Source organism: Trachurus trachurus, assembly GCF_905171665.1.
Source record: "Trachurus trachurus genome assembly, chromosome: 7".
NCBI classification, from domain to species: Eukaryota; Metazoa; Chordata; class Actinopteri; order Carangiformes; family Carangidae; genus Trachurus; species Trachurus trachurus.
Genome location: NC_139901.1, coordinates 7,741,957 through 7,761,028, shown reverse-complemented (window position 1 = coordinate 7,761,028; position 19,072 = coordinate 7,741,957). Strand labels below are relative to the sequence as shown.

The window sequence follows — 19,072 nt, the reverse complement described above, 5'->3', positions numbered from 1 at the left end:
TTTAATGTCTAAATTTGCAACATCAGGACTTAACTATCTAATGTAAAGTTTACATAACTTCATTACAGTGGTGGGTTTCCCTGTCAAGGGGTCCTGAGACATGATTAAGGGGTCATATGACTGACTAAGGGATATGAAAGAAAAACCATACAGTCGCCTACATGTCTCTTTATGTTACTAAACCTTTTACAAGTCATGGTCAGAGGCTGAAAAGAAGTGAATGAGCCCAGTCGAAGCTCATGTGACCTGCATAAGAAGCAGCTGCATAGGATGTGACAGTGAGCAGCATGTGTCACTCTCTGGGAAGTGATGCAGCAAAAACATTTAACATATTAATTTATTTAATTAACAGAACACAGAGCGCTTCAGTAAAATAACTTTGTAATGCATCTTTTACTTTGTGTGTCTGTCCTCCTTTGGCAATGTTTACACCTGCTTTTCACACAGATACGCTTTCCCTCTCAGTCTGAAGTGCTGATGTATTACAGCAGACATCACTCGGCCACGGTTTGGTGAAAGCCTTACAGCCTTAGAACAGTTAGTTCCGACTCAAGTAATTTGATTGGACAAGAGACATTCCATGAGTGCTGATATACAGTATAACAGCACTGGGACTTCCGCTGTTCAGCTGGACAGAAGCTACGTCAGAGCCACGCTCCACATACAGGAGCTGCTTCATCTACAGTTATAAACGGACAAGAGAATTAAAACCCGGACCTGACGTGGTCCGTCTAATTGGCGATAATTCTCAGCCTAAACCTGGCTGGAAAAAAAAAAAAAAGCAACTACGTTTTAACTGCGATATGCTTTGATATTAGCATTAGCTGTTGTTAGCCAAGAAGCTCTATACTTAGCTTCAAATGTGTTTGTATTGATTACATAATAAACATGATAAACACATTTAATACGGTATCGATAACGTCCCACTGCTCCGATACTAATCAAGGCTCTGGCTCAGAACCAGCACTGGAACCAGCTCGGTGGAAAAGCTTGTAGCTAGTAGCAAGCTAGGAAATGTTTATGTATTATAAAGTTCTTATTGGCATTTTTCCTTCTTATAGTCTAATTGTGCCGCTGCAACATAAAAACTACTTGGAGAATGGTCTAAAACTTGATTCACTTTTATTCTTAGGACACCTCAAATCTTTAATGATATCACACTTTACTTCCAGATGTTCCTGTCGAAGCTGATGCGTCCAACTTTTCTTTAATATTTTAAATTATTAATTATTGTGAATGTTTTTATTTATTTGTCATGTTGCGTGGCTTTTATTTCTGTTCTATTTCTTTAGGCTTTTTTTTTTTTTTATTCCATAGTGTTTTTGTTTCCTGACACTTTTATGTGCTGTCATTTCTGATGTCTTGAATAAGAGAACTGAATTAATCAGATGCAGCAGATACAGTAGCTGCTCTTCTTCCCTGTTGTTGCACGTAGGAAGAGAAACAAACGCAACAAGAACTGATGAACTTTGCATGACTCCAGTGATCAGCAGTGTCACCTTCCTTCTAAATGACTGGCACAAAGCCTCTCTGTGCCAACACATTTTGACAGCTCACTGACTAAAGCATCCCTAGTCCCTAGAAGAGTAAATATCCTCTTATGTTTTCTTCTCTAATTTTTGTCATGTTTTTGTTTTTCTTTGCAAAATCCTCACTTCCTTTGGCCCAAAAACAAACTTAGAAAAAAAGAAACACAACAACTCGTGTTCACAGACTGGCCATTAGTCGTAACCGGGGTCTGTGAGAGGATATTTCCTTTTTTTTTTTTAAACAGGTCACATGATGAAAAGTCAAAGAGAAACTTGAAATTTGATTAGGATTTCTGGGCATTCCCTTCACTTGTGGAACTTCACTAAACTTCATTTTCTTACAGTTTCCCTCTTTGTCACACTAGTGTCCTATAGGAGCAGTGGATGGACTTACAGAGCACTGTGACTTAACACACACACACACACACACACACTCACACATACACAACTGCTACTGAAAGTCACTTGCTGGCAAAATGAGACCATCCAACCAAACCGGCAGAGAGAAGAGGAGGCCAATGATGTGACCGGATTGGAGCGGAGGGGGTAGGGGTAGAGGTGGGGGGTGGAGGGGGGGGCAAGAGAGAGGAGGAGAGCGGGGAGGAGGGAGGACGAACAGGGAGGGCAGGGGAGGAGATGGGGCAAGGGGGGGAGGGAGCAGCAGAGAGCGAGGCAGCGTCACGTGACCGAGTCCAGCAGAGAGTGTTATAATAGGCCCCCTCTCGGAGTAGAGAGGCAGAGGCTGGATGTGAACCAAAATCCCTCTACCACACACAGGCTGGCCATTGTTGGCTATTCACTGGACTCCATCTCGGGGCACTTTATCATTCAATTAGGACAGCTTTCACACCGCACACCACAGAAAAGAGGCCTTCAATCAAACTGAAAACTTCACACTGGCCCTGGAGGGGACGCAGAAAGGGGACTCGCAGTTGTCACCCCACTTTCATTTTTCCTACTTGTTGTTGTTGTTCACCAAGACTTTGAGCGGAAAAGAGAGAGAGAGGAGAGGAGAGAGAAAGAGGGGGAGAGAATAGATGGAGAGATGTGAGGAGAGAGAAGGAGGAGGAGGAGGAGGAGGAGGAGGAGGAGGAGGAGGAGGAGGAGGAGGAGGAGGAGGAGGAGGAGGAGGAGGAGGAAATCCCTCTTGAGTACCGTTACATGTTTGGTAGCATGTGTGTGTTTATGAAGCTGGTGGAATGCATATGAGTGGGTGAGGGGTTAAATTTGGTAAGTGGTCGTCGGGAAGGGTGGGGGGGGAGTAGTAAGAAAAGAGAGAGAGAAAAAGAGAGAGAGGAAGAGGGGGAAAATTCAAAGCTGAGAGGAGAATGACACGGAGGAGTACACTCGAAGGAAATAATGAGAGGGAGAAGTACGCTTGAGAAAGGAGGAGGGAGACGGGGAAATGCGCCGCGATGGGGAGAAGAGAGGCAGCACGGCAACTGATCAAAACACGGAGGGGCTAAGGAGGGGAGGAGGAGGAGGAGGAGGAGGAGGAGGAGGAGGAGGAGGAGGAGGAGGAGGAGGAGGAGGACGCAAAGGCTGATCAACAAGTTTAGAGGAGGAGGAGGAGGAGGAGGAGAAGAAGCCGACAGGTGAAGAAGAACGAGAGAAAGACGAGCACAGCGGCATAGGAGACTGAAGTGATGCACATAAAGCTGTACTGGGATCAGATGAGAAAATGAGTCACTGAGGATCTGTAATTAGTACATTAACAATGAATAACTCATTACGGTGCACTGTAATGTATAAAGCATTCATTAACATCTGGAACTCCTAAGTTTCTGCTTCTTTCTTGCATTATTATATTTTATATTATATATTTATGTAGTAATTGTCCTGATTATATAAAGTATAATAATTCTGAATATACTATATTTACATTAAAATCTTAGAGACCACAAAACAAATCACTCCTTGTGGACAAGAAAGTCATAAAACGGAGATGAAAGCTGTTTGTTTTGTGTGTGTGTGTGTGTGTGTGTGTGTGTCTGTGTGCTTTTATTTTCTTCTGTTTTGTTTGGCATCCTGCCTTTATTTTGACAGTCGTCAGTGGGAAGCGGCACCGACAGGAAACACAGGCAGAGAGACATGGACTGGCACTGAGTGGTGGATGCTGTGTGCAGTCATGTGGTCCAGGCCTGAACCACAACACATATTTACACTTTAACACCTGCCTGTCAATAATCAGTACATGTGAATTACACGTAATAAAGGGGGCAGTTGTTCTTTATGTGTTGTTTGTGCCCAGTTATATCATCAATTCATTCACTAAAAATGATCTTGTAATTGGCCTGCACTTTCCAGAGATACCTGCATGTTAACAAACACACACTGGATCATACCTGCAGTGCACACACTACTGTTTTCATCAATTGTTAATTTCAGGTCAAACTTTCTGACTTGACTTATAGACCAAGGTTGATTAGAACAAAAGCAGCTGGAACTTCTCCTGTTCTATCTAAAAATAACTGATTACAATCATTATATATATGGAAGTAAAGGAGTCAATCAGAACTGAGTGAGTTTACATTAAAGGGACAACGAGACACACTACATTTATGAGCCTCTGTGCGCACCGTAGAATTCTTCGACCGGCGCAAGACGGACTCATGTTTTCATTCATCAAGAATTAAAGTCAGAGGTTCAAAGAGGTTCGGTTACCGTCGTAGTCCCGACCATAAACGGCAATATGGCAGCGTTATTCTCATGAGCGTCCGCGAAACCGAAAGTAAGGAAACGCTGGTCCCAGCATTTCCACCATTAATTAAAATAACAAAATAACGATAGAGACAAAACGATATATTTATCGAAAATGGAGCCATTAACAAGTGTGGGTAGCGGAGATTCATCCACATTAACGTGAGACTTTTTTATAACCAAATAGAAACTCCTCGTTGTCCCTTTAATAGATGTAATATGTATGATATACAGTACATTTGGTATATTTTACAACTGGATTTTTAGTTGACAGAATAATAACTGTATGTGAAAACTGGTCAACAATGTAAATGATAATAACTCATGACCAACCCTATAACTCCTTGTACAAAAACTTGAGCACATGGCTCATAGCGCACTTTTTGGGGCACAGCAGGCTCAAGTTTGAAATACAACATGGCTTCAGGGTCACTGGCTGAAAGGACTGAACTCTGTTAACAACACAGAAACACCTGCATTCAGCTGCTAAACACCAAAGTCATGTTTGTTGTTGCAAGTAACGGTGACACACGTGTGTTGTAATGAGCTGGTGTCTGGATTGGTTGCAGAGTCTCTTAAGAGTTGTATACACTTGTCTGAACAAACAACAAATCATTTACAAGGACAAATGAAACCAAAATGTCCCGTAATGATTATAGCTGGATATAAAACATGTGATCAGTCATAACATAGGATCGACCAATATTATTAATTAAACTACCAAATAAGTTATAAAATCAGCTCCACTTTGACTGATGTTGGTCCGATCGTTCCTTCAAAGTGAAGCTGGTTATGTGGGCGACACCAGCGCAAACACTGAGCCTCAACCTGAGCAGCTCAAATCCAAAATGTCACATTCATTGGCTGGACACATTTTAGTTTCATGTAAGAGACAAATAAAGTAAAATGCAAACACTAAAGTACTTAAGATAATTTAAGCGAAGTTAACACAGCCAAATATCAATTAAAAACCAATATATTGCTTAAAATGATTTAGAATTACACAGAAATATACAAGCGTTAAAGGTCCCATCTTGAATAAAGTGAGATTCCATTATAAATCAGCCCTAGGTTTTATTTGAACAAAAAGTGAGACTATCAAAGCCTCAGGCCACAGAGAAATACACACTGCCTGTATTAAGACCCTGAGCCTGAAAACCAGCTGTCAGGACTTGTGTAACTTTGTGATGTCACAAAGCAGTCACCACTCTCAGTCATGTCCCAAGCCCTGTCCACCTGGACCTACCACACAACCAGTGCTTAACTGAAATTTACTATATTTCTATTCTACTCAGAAAACAGTGAGCCAATCAGAAGAGAGACTCAGAATAGATACTAACGACTCTTCTCTCTTCTGATTGGCTCACTGATCTGTTGTTACCAGAGCTCCAGAGGAAAACTAAACTGAGACTGTTATTTTAGTGATTAAAACCACAATTATACAGTATATTATTATGGATCAATGTTTCAAATAAATTATTATATTATATTACTATATAACTATTATATTATTATAATGGTAAAAGTTGGAAATCATTCAGATGTAGATTAGTCATCATATCATCCATCTACATATTTGATTTGACGTAGGTTTTAAACCAAACGCCTTTCCTGATGCAACCTGGGATCAGGGGCTGACCAATCAAATCATCAACCTGCTCTACGCAACTGAACTTATGAATAATCTATAATCAAATTAAATCTAACAGACACAGGACTTTAAAATGACCTGATCTATATATAGCTAAATTCAGAAACTTCCATGGTTTCCATTACAGACAATCTGTCGGTTCATGCTACACTGTGTAGCCGGACTGTAACAAGAAACCAACCATGCATACAGTAATGGCTGACATGAATATTTAACAGTCTCTGAGTATTTGCATGTACAGACCTAAGTGCATCAGTGTCAATCACGCTCTCCTGTACATTTAAAATTGAAGCCACAAAAACCTCTCAGGCCACCGACGATGCAACCGTCTTCCCACCACTCCTCACATTACTTCCGCTACTTTCTACTTCAAGGCAAAGGTGGCAGCCAATCAATCAATCAGCCGATCACTCAATAAATATACTGATCAACTCGTTTATCAAGATTCGAGCTCAAATATCAAGAGAAATGATCATTTTCACTGCAGCTTTTCCGTCTGGAGCTTTGGAGGATTTTCTTTTGTCCACCGAGGGAGTCTGAGGTTTTGCTTGGCATTATTTAGAGAGAAGGGGATTGTTGAGCAGGGCGGGGTGGTGGAGGGAGGCGTTATTAAAAATCACTTCAGAGGAAGTAAGAGGGGATGTGATGTGTCATCAGACAGTGTGGCTACATTCTGCTTTCTCCCGTTTTTTTTCTCCCAGACCCCTGATCTCCTCCCTCCTTATTATGAATCAGGAGCAGCACAATCATCTGTCACTATACTACTGTAGCTGTGTGTGTGTGTGTGACTGTGTCAGAGAGTGTGTGAGTCAGGAGTTAACGCTCTCCCTCTCTCTCTCTCTCTCTCTCTCTCTCTCTCTCTCTATCCACATGGATCAGGTTTCGGGCCATTCGCTGACTCACAAATCGGCATCTCTAGACTGTGCTGCTGAACAGACCGGGTCCATATTCCAGATATTACTGTGCCGGTAAACCACACACACACACACACACACACACACACACACACATACATAACTCTGCGCTGAGTCACGTGCTTCATGAATCTCAACAGCATTTTGACATGCATCCGTCCTCTCCCTGCATGTACATACTAGACCGGCTAGTGGTGGTGCATTCCTCGGCTGCAGCACTTGATACCAGTGCACCGCAGTACTTCCACTTTGGCTCCAGTCACATCTTAACATGCGGACAGACAAATACTGGGCATGCTGCTGACCGCGAATACATTTGTATTTTCAGACTTACACTCCACAAAAACCTAAAAACTAAATCTGGACACAGCGCGGTGGTCACAGGGGACGGACTGGAAGGACTCTGGTTAAAGCAACAGGTAAACCCGATGGTTGAGGTCCATAAATGCACCTCTGTCAGAGCTGGGACACATGTTCTTGATTTCTCTAACATTAGAAATAAAGTCCAGCGTTGTCATTTGAGCTTCAAATGTCGCTAAGACTCATACGTAGCAGAAAAATCTGTCACTCATGCTGTTTCTGATGAGGATTATTAGTGATTGATGATTATTTCTCATCCATAGGAGTTATTTTTTTTAATTATTACATGCCCAAAATGTCAAAAATAATTATTTTATATGGTGTTCTGTTGTCATATTATAGTTTAAACCTGTGAACATATTTAAAGTATTCAATTAACACTGTAAAAAATAATCTGTAAAACCTTAACTATTAACTATTTTCTAGTTCAGCCCTAAACATAAAAAAAATTATATTAGATATAAATAATTAGATATTTCAGCTACAAACAGCCTTTTGGAACTGAAATGATTAATCAATCAGTCGATCATCAGAAAATAAATTGGAAACTATTTTGATGATCATTTGTTATTATCCAATTAAAATGCTAAATATTCTGCAACAGGTTGTTGAGTGGATTTCTTCTATTTTAATGACAGTTAACAAAATATCTGAACAAAAACAGAAATGTCTGCCTGTTCTCTGACATGTTAAAGGCCCAAACACTGAAACATTTATCAGGAAAAGAATCTGCAGATTAAACCATAACGAAAATAATTGTTGGAGCCTTACAGTGGCTCTGACCATGAGCCACTGAATTAGTTAATAAATACATAATCAATTAAATGAATATCCACAACATTAAAAGAGAAATACACATGAACTGGAACAATTTACAGAAATCAACCTATCAACAATTTCAATAATTAATTGAATGTTGAATTCATTTCTCAAGCAAGCTAAATATTTTTGCTGATTCCAGTCAATGTGATTGATTAATAGATTGATTACCTATAATCTATAAACCTTAGGTTCTGGACTGTTAATCAGACAAATAAGCAATCTGAATGTCACAGTAGAAAGATATTAGTTTTTCAGTATTTTTTCAATACTTTCTAACAATTCAAAGACCAAAATATGATTTAGGATAGTTATTTAAATAATTGAAAAACATCAACAGATTAAATGATGATTCAAATCATCTATCAAAGAATCAAAGCACTGACACCACAGCACTCTAAAGCATAAAAAGGGACTCGAAATGACACAAAACAACAGTGAAAAGATAAAGGTGAATTTATCAGAGCAGGTTTCTGGCCTCATAACTTCAGCAGCAGCAGCAGCAGCTCTAGGCAACACATCATTCTGACATAGAGCATCCAACCTTCACACAACTGTTACAAACACAGCAAATTATATATGAATAAAAATAAATAAATACATTTAGCATAAAATGTTGTTCAAAACTGATCAGAAACCCCTTCAACACTGGGCTACATCTGTAACAACCAAGAGGATTTCAGCTTGTGTTTTTTCCAAGTCTTGAATCCAGCAGGATGACAGGCCGGCAGAGCAGCGGGTCAGGTTTCATTTGGTGGGTCTGCAGATACCTGATCGCTGGTCCAGTGCCACTCCACTATGTCTTAAACAGCTCAGACAAATTTAACATGTCAAACAGTTCAGAGTCACTTCAAACTGATTTTCAACTCAACTCAAAGTGTTTCTGACCTGAATCAGAGATTCCTGTGGACAAGAGGAGACAGTGCAGATATCCCACTTTTTGTTTTGTTTTTTTACCTATTACTATAACAAACAGTTTTAATGTTCACTCGTGACCTGTGAAACAGTTCATTCAGTCGTGATTCTGCAGCTTTTGATCCAATCAAATGGTGTTTGACCACAGGACAACAGATCAGGTTTGCCCACTTGTCACAGAAATCAAATGTTCACTAACCCCTCTCCCCAAAAGTGAAACGTCCAGTCATAATTTAGCGACCATAACGAGGCATGGCACTTTCTATTTAGCCTTTATAAAGCATTAAGTATTAACAGCGAGTGAACAAATCCACATTGTAAGATCATTTCCAGGATGATCCCAAGAAAGTGACCTGATAATAACAACAGACACACGCTCACCTGTCATTCATCTACCTCAAACATTATTAGAAACATACTAGTAGTCTATATGAAGAACTGATAGCCTGCAACTGACTCATCACTCTCCTTGCTGGTTGTTCCGACACATTCAGGATCACTGACAGAAGATTTGCATGTAAAAGACTCATAATCATGATGCAGCTCTGTGTTAGCACTGTGTCTTATATTATTCTCTTTTAACTCTGGATTCACTTGTACCTCGTGACACCTGGGTAGGCAGGAAGCACAACACACTTCAAGTTTCTCTACTTCACAAAGAAGACAGCAACACAGTATTCTAACATCAGAGTTAGGCCTTGTGCTTTTTGCGGCTCATATCTGCCTTTAAAATTAACTCCCAGTTGTTGACCTGTTGTGTGTTTACCTCCTTACTAAGTCGGACTAACTATTTAACTACTGACTGTAGCAACCATTATACTTGCATTTAAATCTAAATCATTTTGTGGGTCTCTCTTCCCCTCAGGAGAAGCACATCTTTGTATTTCCCTCTGTGCTGGATGCTGCTATAACACAGTTTAGCTAAGTTCTGTGCTGATTACATTAGATCTGAGTAACTTTGACTAAACCTGTGCCACTGTTCTGTTCAATATCCTCATCCTACAACCATTTTCCTTTCTTTGTAACATTAAAAGTGAAAATCAAAGTGAAAGTGAAAAGCACAGTTGTTTTGTCATAGGTTATTTCCATGTTTTCTTCATGGATCAGGCTGTTTGACTTGGACATGTTGCTTTACCCTCAGTCTTTTAGTCATGTAGCCATCTAGTTAATTCATTTAAGATATTTTTTGTAAAGTTCTAGATTAACACAATTTAGCTTTAAGAATTTAAAAGTCACCGGACGACTGCAGTTCCAACTAGCTCATGTTAGCTTATTTTGCTAGCGAGCTACCGCTGATAATAATCAGTGAGTCACAACCGTCTTAGAGAAGATTTGAATTTCACCACTCACCGTTATTTTATTTATAATGTTTTTTCCGATCAACACAGACCATAACTCTTGCTCAGAATTTTTTTTTTTTTTAAACATTCAACATCTACAAATTCAGGGCAACAGGGAAAACTGTAAGGTAATCAAACATCCACATGTTTTGCAGTGAGACTTTTTGTGTTGTGTGTCACAGTGGAGCACCGGCTGAGGTGCACACACACCACATGTCTTCAACACATGTAATAAAATCCACCAAATGACCTCTGTGACATGACATTGCTTCCGCCTGCACCCTGTCCCCTGGCCTCGCCAAACTCCACCTTAAAACTGCTGTTAAATAATCTCAAAGTTCGCAAATGTATTTGGCTCTTTTTTTTTTTACTTGCAAGTCAAGTCTGTTTCCAGCTTGTGTTTATTTCCAGCCGCCCCTCTTGGACTCAATCTGCAGCAGATCATCTTTGAAACCAACAGACTGTCCTCTATTCGCAAGTCAGTCAGTGCCTAAGGTTAAGTACAAGTCTATCAGTGTCTGAGAGACAGCTCCCTAAACCAACGCTGTGTTTACTGCAGAGAGAGAAAAGCCTATTAATAAATCTGTAGCAGACAGCCTGGCGGAAGTGGCCTGGGGGCTGTAAACTCAGTCTGGGAGAGAACGATGGACGAAGGGCAAAACAGAGAGGGGATGGATGAATAGAGCGAGTGCGCGAGAGAGAAAAAGAAAAGACGGGACGGCAAGAAATGAAGATACATGGAAATGGAGAAAGGAGGGAGGAGGGAAGGGAAAAGAGGGAGAGGAAAGAGGGTGTGTGTGTATGTGTGTGTGTTGTGTGGTGTAAACCATGGGTGCTGGTTGATGGATGGATCTAGGTTCTGAAAAGCCACAGCTGCCCCGCTCTTCCTAGAAAAAGATCCACAAGGAAAAGTGGCAGTATGTGGTTCAAGCATCTAGCATCCTCTTACTATTTCTGACCAGCATACTGCAGGACCCGTCAGAATGTGCGCGGGTCCAAAAAGCCTCAGCCAGAGCGCGGGTAAATGCGAGAATGTGGGTCTGTATTATTAACGAATAATAAAAATGAAAATGTGAGGGTTCGTTTTGACTTTAATTAGCCTTGTAAATATCTGCGTGTGTGTGTGTGTGCGCATGGTGCTGCGCTACACACTCGTATGTCTGTTTTCAATCAGTCTATTACACAGCAAAGCATCATTCTTCTCTCTGTCACGGTTGCCAACTGAATGTAGTAAATGTATAGAGTGCCGTATATTTACAATAAAGGAGGTTCAGATGTTTTCGTGAACACTGCACATTTTATCTCAAATTAAAGAAATAATTTAAAAAAAAAACGTTGATGTAAATGAGAGACATGAGAAATGTTTATTATTAGAAGTTTATCTCATGAATCAGAACAAGGACTGACTTTCATCTAACTAAAAGCTGTTTTGCCTCTATAAGTAACAATTCGGCAAATTCCCTCCATACTCCATATATACGATGCGCTGATGAAGACCATGACTTGCAGTACGAAAAGCTCCACCTGTAAGTGGACCTTGAGTTTAGTCAAACCTCACCTTCAATGCTCATGAATGAGCTTTCACACTCAGTCATAAACTCAGCGACTCATTCGGTAACTAAACTATGGCTGCCCCCAAAACAGGCGACCAGAACGTAGCTAGTTGATGAGAAGAGTCTCAGTCGGCCATGTTTTGATTGGTCGGTTGGTCACGGGGGGAAGAAAATCAAACTCCACAGGAAGTGGCGAGACTCAGTTACTCAGTCACAGACATTCATCATTTACACGCTCAGTCCCTGTGGTTATGAGACAGAGATGTAACCAGGCGTCTTGGGTTCAACTGACTGGGCATATTTAGTAATGAAAAAATAAACAGGACTTAGAGACACAGGGCTGTGAACGCAGCAACAACTGGCAGTTCTGAAGGGACACATTACCTGAAATATCGAACAACTTGTAAACACAGGACAGTGTGTTACAGTTAGTTAAAGCGTCTATGTGTCAGGCAGGAAATCTAAAGTGTGGGAGCATTATGAGAAAAAGGGACATTCCCTTTAACTTCTCATTCATCTACCTCCAACATGGTTGATGCGCAACATGCACACAGTCTAACGTTAGCCATTTAGCTAACATTCTCCCTGCTGCTTGTTCCAACACCTTAGGAATCACCACAGCTTTGACCGCCATGCTTGTAAAATGTATAGGAACGGCTAAATGATTGAGTTTTGCATTTCCCTGTTGCGCAATGTTAGCAATGCCATTTTTGAACACTCTGCCTCAGCCCTGATCTCACACCGTTTCCTGAAAACAACAACATATATTTAGCATATTAAACCTAAATCATAAGTGTGTGACGACTAGTTGATAGCAGCTTAAGCTGACAACAACCAGTCAACCAGGACTTTCTTCAGGACCACATTAGTTAGCATTTAGCCTGCATGGTAGCAGACCATAGGCCTACCTGACCACCGCAACAAATCTCAATGTTGGTACGATGATAAAACATGGTGTAACAAACACTATAAGATGAATTAATAAACCAGCAGATGGATTACACAGAAATGTCAAATCAATTTCAACTTTTGGTTTGTCCATATTGGGACAGAGTTCAATCTAAACAAAGTAGGCTATCCTCCAAAAGCACTGTAGGCTAACCGACTGTAATGTCAGTTACATGACAACATCTAGGCCTATATGAGGTTTGCTGACGTTAGCCTAACATATATGAGTCACCGTCAGCAACTGTTCAGATCATGTAAGTCAGTGGTGACAGATTCCCTGTGTGAACTGAACTGACGTGTTTTTCAGATATTCCTGTTTTAATATCTCACTCAGGCAAAGTTTTTTGCCTTACATACAAGTTGCAGATCTGTAGCTTTAAGTATAACATGGATTTATTTCACCTATATTCAATACCTTAGGTTCAGCGCCGATATCAAAACAAAAAACTGATATTTCCTTTGAGATTTTGTTGATATTCACCTTTTTTAACACATTCTTAAATATCAAACAAGCAGCTATGCAACAACTTGCCATAATGAAATAAACCCTAAAACTGCAATATTAACAATAGTAAATCCCTACAAAATATGAAATAAAGTTGAAACAGGAGATAGACAATGAACCTGACTGTGCATTCAGACGCATCACTTCTTAGGTGATGCTCATTTTCAATGAATGTGAGATGCTGAAATTTCTTCCAGCTGTTGCTATAATCCTGACTCCCACTCTTCTACAGTAGCCTACAGTATCTCCTGCATCTCTCCTCCCATCCATCAATCCATCCTCCTCCTCTCAGTGACCTGAATGACCGGCAGCCACTGTGTGTGAAACCTCACATATCGCAAATAAATAAATAAATAAATCCTTCCCCTCGCTCTTGTCCCATGACACTGGACACACACATACATGTAAACACTCCAGTGTCCATGTGAGTACACAAAGAGTTCAAATACACAAACTGCAACCCTTCCGCATATGCACACGCACGTAAAGCTCACAATTTCAGCATCACCCCCCCCCCCCCCCCCCCCCCCTTTTTTTTTCATTCAGGTTCTCAGGCTCTCGGCTTGCCCGTTTTTCTTTTTCTTTCTTTCTTTCTTTTTTCCTCCTGCCGTCTTGAGAAAATAACAAATAGTACAATCTTCTTGCAGCCCTTTAGTGAACAACATCCATTCTAGCATGAACCCAATGTCCCTTGTTCCCTCACTCATCTCCTCCGCACCCCCACCCACCCCACTCCATCCCTGCCTCTAGAAGGTGAAGAAGTACAAAGAAAGGGATCAGAGCTTTTCCGATTCTTCCCTGGTTATTAACTACCATTTGTCCCCTCAGAGGGGCTGTCCCTCCCATTAACCCAACTGATGCTCTTTTCTCATGGAAATCAGCCTGCTGTTGCTGCCGCCGCCACCGTCTCTGCTGCCACTACTACCACCACCACCGCTGCCGCTGCCCGCAGAGGTGCAAGGAATTGTGGGGGATTTTCAGTGGAGAAGACCTCCCTCCAGCTCAAAAACAACTCTCTCTCTCTCTCCCTATACTCTCTTTCTAGCCTCGAAAACACACATGCACGCACACACACACACACACACACACACACACACACACACACACACACACACACACACACACATACACATCCACCGTCTCAGGAACAGGCATGTGTGCGAGCTCTCACAGGCAGACACATTCACTCAATCACAAAGGCAAACATGAAACGTGCTGCCTCCAACCACAGGGGCATGGAAGTAATGTAAGGAAATGCATGGAAGTTAATGAGAAGAAGCTGGCGCAAGGACGCTGGCGAAAAAAAATATTCTGGAGAGCAGAGCAGCTAAGAATGCTCAAGCACCAGAATAACACGAATCATCAGGACTTTATGACTTAGAGAAAAAAAAAAGGGGGGGGATACTAAAAGTGGGAGGGACTCTTTCTGATTTTTTTTACTATGTAGCATAAACAAGTTTGTGAGCTAAATCCCGACTCCTTTAATTTTTCCTCACTGATATTTTATTTTCAGAAATCCCTCCTCTGATCTTTAAAAAACTATCGGTGCCACTTCCAACCGACTTGCGTCACATCTGTTGCTGCGTCTGAAAACAGGTGCACTGCAATAACAAGTGAGAAAACTCTCTGGAAGAAATCAAATCTTCTGAGGCCTAAAGCCGCAAACTGCGTCGCCAACAGCGCTGTTGTAGCGAGCGGGTGGCAAACATCAACACATGGGTCTCGACTTGCACTTCGACTGGCAGCAACAAAGGCATTGTCTCGTGACAAACTCACTTCCATTTCCTTATTATGTAGCTGGAGGCCTGGATGGAGCGCGCTCGTATGAGAAAATGCTGCGGCAGAAAATGTGCAGGGGTGAAAACTCCCACTTCAAGTGGACTTACACATCTGCAGCCTGATCACTGATCTTTTGCAGGTATTGGGGAATGTTTAAGGTTATTTAGACCTGTCAGTACTCAGATATGTCATTAGTTAGTTCTTCATTAGCTTTTATGATTATTAACCTCCTTCTCTACACAAATATCTGTTTAATTACAGAACATCTTACCCAATATCTCATATAATGACCTCATATGTATGAGCTGCTGGACACAACAATTTCCCTACGGAGATAAATCAAATAGAGTATCTATCTATCTATCTATCTATCTATCTATCTATCTATCTATCTATCTATCTATCTATCTATCTATCTGAGAAATAACAGTAATGCTAATGATAAATTCACTATTACAGAAAGGTATGGAACCTATAAAACTCTTACAGCTAGTTAGAGCTGAAACAGTTGATTTGATTGATCGATGAGGTAATCAACAAAGAAATAAACCAGCTGATGTATCTTTGGGAATAAAAAGTCATTTAAAAAAAAAGAGCCAGTGGACAGAAATGTCAACTTGTCAGTTTTGAGAACTTGTTTGACACTGTGGGTTTGTGTGTTTTGGATTGGACCAAAACGAATGATCTGAAGTTGTCAACTTTGGTTCAAAGACCACGAGACGAGGATTAACGCAGAGGAGAACTGATAGTAAGGTAAAAGTGAGCTCCTCCAGCCTTGGTGAACTCTCTGTTTTAGCGATGGATGTAAACTCCTACAGAGCACAGGATGTCAGTCTAGTAGCTTATAGGTCACAGCCGCTGTAATAAAAACATCTAAATATCACAAGCTGCTGTTGTGAGAGAGCAGCCTCCACGTTCGACAGGAAAACAAAGCACAGCCACCCTGTAGTAAATTAGTACTCGGTGTGTCGTTACTGCAGTTTTTTTTTTTTTTTTTTTTTTACAGTAATGAACTTTCTGTTGGGAGCACAGAGGAGCAGTGTCGGGGTGAACAGCTCCTCTGCTGCACGGTGTTAGTTAGTCAGCCCCACTGTTTTTGTTTTCGCTCCTTCTCCACAAACCTGATTGAGAACAAATGTGTGAAGAGTGGAAAACCTTCAGCCAAGTCAGCTATCAATAACAAGTGCATAAACTGAACCCCCACATTCTGACCCCAACCACCACCACCACCACCACTACCCCTCCTCCTCCTCCTCTCCTCCTCCTTCTTCTCCTTCTTCTGTTGGTGGGGGTCTTGGTTGTTATTTGCCCGCTTCCAAAGAAAAGGACACACACACACACACTTTCTCTCTCTTTCTCTTACACACACACACACACACACACACACACACACACACACTCTATCCCTCTTTTATGCAGACACACAACATCCGATCAGCGACAAACATGACATAAGCCTTGTAGATAACTCAGTGAAGAGGCCAAACAACACACATGGAGCCAACAGCGACGGCTTCACGGTCGCCTGGATATCAAACCCCTTCCCCTCCTGCCTCCCCCCCCTCCCCATTCCCCCCATTCCCCCCGGAAAAAAAACTCATCATTTCAATAAGGAAACCGTGTGTGATGCACAAACAGAAAACAGCCTCCACATTACAGCAACTTTCACCGGAGTTTTCTCCTCCCGCAAACAAACACACACCGTGGGACGACCCCTCTGCTCCCCCCACCCCTCTTCTCCCTTTCTCCCCCTCCTCTACTCTCTCCTCTTGCAGCTTCATGCCACACTTGATAAATATTTCGGAAATTGCTGAAAACTCACCGCATCGGCCGAAAACTTGCAAAGAACATCAAACGTCAACAGCGCTGGGCCGCTGGACGGAGTGCGCCGCGTTTCGCAGCCTCACTCATCCGCGTTTGCAACATATTTACCGCAGAAAAACAGCCTCGAGGATCCGAGGAGGGCGATCGCGTAATTAAAAATTAAATACCCGGGTCGCTCCACGCTGCCGCAGAAAATGGGCAAAAAAAAAAAGAAGAAAAAAAAACGAACGCAAAAAAAAAAAGTCCCGATCGCGCGACGGTAACGACACATTCACAACAATTCAAGTGTCGCGCACATCGATCTGTCAGTGAGCGCGAGCCGAGAGTTGCTGTAAAGTTGGTTAAAAGTTGTTTAAAGGACACACATGCACACATCAGGACGTGCAGCCACATTATGAGCTCTTGCAGGAGAGAGAGAGAGAGAGAAAAAAAAACGAGCAGTTAACCCACCTAAAAGTTTCCAGCACCGCATTAGTCAATTTCACATGGAGCCCCGGTAACCTTCCATCCCGGACTGGACCAGAAACTCGCCGTGGGAGAACCCACGCCGTCGCTCCCCGCTGCTTTCTCCGCTCGATCTGTCCTTTTATTATTTTTTCCGATTTTTTTCAATATTTTTTTCTATATTCGGGGCCTGAGAGTGTGTCTGGCTCTCCTCAGGCTGCAGCGGAGTTATGGGGCGGTAAGCATTGTGGGAGTGTGACGTCAGGCCACTTTCACAAACTTTTTTTTTTTTTTTTTTTTTTTTTTTTTCAAGCAGGGACAGCAGCCTACTGGTTTTTCAGCAGCCTGCACCCAGTTCTCCCAGTCCCCCAGCAGCAGATTCTGCTCATACACCTGCAGCTATTTTGAACTCATCGATTAACATTTTTCGGCCATTTAAAAAGAAATTGTAAAAACAAATATGATAAATTTGCCTCTAACGGAGCCAAAGCTTGATACATGACAGAGGATATTAACTCACAATATATTAGTCTACATTATAATACGGTAGGCTATATGTAACCTGCAGTTGTGTTTAATATTTTTAATGTTATTAATGATTTTTTTTGGGGTTTATTTCAGAAGTTTAATGTAAGAAAAATATAAAAAAAAATACGTAATAATGATAAAATTGGATCATATTTATTTGTTTGGTTTGTCACCTTATAAAACCGAATAGGAAATGAGAGATAATTAATTCATATCGCCCATTCCGGCAATATGAAGCAATTAACAGGCTATGTAGGGGGAAAAAAATATTGAAGTGTTTTAACTACTTTTACTTCACTCCTTTTTAATCCAACAATGGAAAAAAAAAAAAAACACCAGTAATGAATCACGTCATCTTTACACACTTACATCCCTCATCACTATCATTAGCTAAATATTCAGATTTCTCATTTATTTAAGATTATTTAAGACATGTTTCCATTAATCATAAAGTTATTTTCATGGAAGCAAAATGAACAAAAAATATGATAAACTTCTTTAAAATAATAATCAGACAACATAATGATTGAATCGTGACTTCTGTAATTTCATGCCATTCATTTATATATTTATTTCTTAGTGTCAACACACGGGAATAAAACGAGTCGGACTTTGAATCCATCAGCAGGAAAGTGGATGGGCGACGCCGGTCCCCACGTGTAAAAGGTGGTGGTGGTGGTGGTCCTTTTACTCCCACCTTGTTTTTGGTTTTTTTCCTCCCCGTGGGGGGTGGAAGAATTACTTCCAGGGCACATCAACTCGTTTCCTCATCACCCTAACCACCCCTCTCCCCTCCCCTCCCCTCCTCACCCCCCAGCACCTCTTCCCAGCCCCTACACAGGCTCCCAACAGCCCCACCAAGCCCGCAGGGTGAATGTGTTTGTGCAGAGTGAGTATGGGGGGTGGGGGAGCAAGAGTCTTCAATAATGCTGCCTTCAAGTGCAACCCGTCGGCTCATATTTAACATTTTAAAAAAAAATTAAAAAATAAACTTTTTTTTTGTCTGTGTATTTATCCGCACATGGTGGAGATAACACTTTAATAAACACTCATAAAAAATACATATCTTTATAGTGAAAATAATATAAAATTAATTACCCATGGCTACATGATTAGGCTATATGATGGCTACTTTTTGTTAGTTGTGTCAGTGCTGATGATTTGATAAAGTTTAAACAAAAAAAACAGTAGGCTATTACCCTGTATGAGCTTCTGCTTATCCACAAAATAATCAAAACTGTACAACTTTACTTAAAGGCCCAT

General features: G+C 41.2%; 1 protein-coding gene across 1 annotated transcript in view; it reads right to left on the bottom strand.

Annotated features, from left to right (window-relative positions):
* The window catches only part of plagl2 (pleiomorphic adenoma gene-like 2), a gene marked incomplete at its 3' end in the record, with an annotated part of 42,077 nt that extends 24,593 nt beyond the window's left edge, over window positions 1-17,484 (bottom strand). The window contains exon 1 of the mRNA XM_083975979.1: window positions 17,288-17,484. The remainder of the gene's footprint in view (window positions 1-17,287) is intronic.
* Between the last annotated feature and the right edge of the window lie 1,588 nt (window positions 17,485-19,072).